Raw genomic sequence first — 2,215 nt, forward strand, 5'->3', positions numbered from 1 at the left:
GCTCCTAAAAATATAATTATTTTGTGACTATAACGACACTCGGGACTTGCTGTACTGCCAGTATGCCTAATTGCAAAGAAAGTGATTTCTCTGTTCCGACATCAGAAGTGGGATTAGGCGATGCCCCTCCACGAGGCAATTATGACGATTCGTGGCGTCAGCTTTTGGAATCTCAAAATCGAAATATTCTTGAGATTATTAAAGCAATGCAGATGTCAAATTCAGCATCCTCAACAAAGAAGAGCATCTCGTTGCCAAAGTTCAACCCGGACATTGCAGGCGCAGATGCAAATGCCTGGTGCAAAACTGTGGACATAATACTTGACGATAATCCTATTGAGGGCAGTACACTGGTGATGACCCTCAGCGGCTCCCTAGAAGGAAGCGCCTCGCCCTGGCTTTCTCAAATATGCTATACTGGAATGAACTGGCAAAATTTTAAGGAATTGTTTTTGCAACGTTTCGTGGGAATGGAAACATCGGCGGCAACTTTAATGAACATTTTTAATGGCCGACCGAATGATGGCGAATGCCTCTCCGTATATGCGAGCCGTCTTGTGACCTCACTTTTATCCAAATGGAAGACAGCGAACATGGAGGAAATTGCAGTCTCAGTTGTTTTGGCACATACATCGAAAATCGACAAAAGTCTGCAACGTATGTTATATACGACTAATATTAAAAGTCAAGACGAGATGCAACAGCATCTGAAGGCCTATGCTTATGGAAGGTCAAATGGAGGTCTACAGCCAAATATCCCAATGGAACCAGATCGCAAGAGATCGAAAACATATGGCATTAAATGTCATCATTGTGGAAACCTCGGACACAAAATGGTCGAATGTCGCAAGAGGAAGTATGAAGAAGGCAACGTGTCAAAAAACTCAGCATTACCTAAAGTTCGATCTGCCGTTACCTGCTTCAAATGTGGCGATGCTGGCCACATTGCGTCTTCATGTACGAAAGGAGTTTCTACGAGCGGTGTTGGATCACATGACAAGCGTATAAACATCTGTTGTGTGTCCGAGCCAAAAGGAATCCTGTGTCAATCTGGTGAGCTCGTTCCATTTTGTTTTGACTCTGGAGCGGAATGTACGCTCATCAGAGAGAGTTGTGCCGAGAAATTTTCCGGAAAAAGAATTAATAATTTGATAGTTTTGAGGGGTATTGGAGAAAATCCTGTGTATAGCACTATGCAAATCTTGGCTACTGTTAAAATTGATCAGTACTCCTTAGAAATATTATTTCATGTAATAATGGATAAGTTTTTGAAATACGATGTATTGATAGGCCGTGATATACTCGGATTAGGCTTTGGAGTCTCCATCGAGGCCGACAAATTTGAAATGTACAAAACCAAAACTGTTGATGTACTAATAAAAGTGCCAGATATAAGTTACGTAGAGCATCTGAATAACGATAGAGCATTAAGCAACACTGATAAGAATCGTCTGCTAGAATTATTGCAAAACTATGCTGATAAATTTATTGAGGGTATTCCTCAAACGCGAGTGACTACGGGTGAACTTGAAATCCGCCTGCTTGACCCAAATAAAACTGTACAAAGGCGTCCGTATAGGTTAAGCATAGAAGAAAAAGAAGTCGTGCGAAATAAAGTAAAAGAATTGTTAGACGCAAACGTTATACGTCCTAGTTGCTCTCCATTTGCAAGCCCAATGCTGATGGTAAGAAAGAAAAATGGAACCGATCGACTATGTGTCGATTATCGGGAACTGAATGCTAATACGGTCGCTGACAAATATCCGCTGCCTTTGATTTCTGATCAAATTAATAGACTGAGTGAAGGCAAATATTTCTCCAGTTTAGACATGGCAAGTGGTTTTTACCAAGTTCCAATACACCCAGACTCTATCGAGCGCACTGCTTTTGTCACGCCAGAAGGACAGTATGAATTTTTGGCCATGCCTTTTGGATTAAAAAATGCTTCCTCGATTTTCCAGCGCGCAATCGTGAGAGCATTGGGTGATTTGGCTCAAACGTATGCCATCGTCTATATAGATGACGTGTTAATTCTAGCGAAGACAAAGGAAGAGGCACTTGAAAGGCTACAAACGGTCTTGGAAAACTTGTCTAGAGCTGGATTCTCATTTAACATTACAAAATGCTCGTTCTTGAAAACAAGCATAGAATATTTAGGATACTTGGTTGAAGCGGGTCAAATTCGACCAAATCCACGCAAGATACAAGCGTTGGC

Source organism: Drosophila virilis, chromosome 3 (assembly GCF_030788295.1).
Source record: "Drosophila virilis strain 15010-1051.87 chromosome 3, Dvir_AGI_RSII-ME, whole genome shotgun sequence".
Lineage (NCBI taxonomy): Eukaryota > Metazoa > Arthropoda > Insecta > Diptera > Drosophilidae > Drosophila > Drosophila virilis.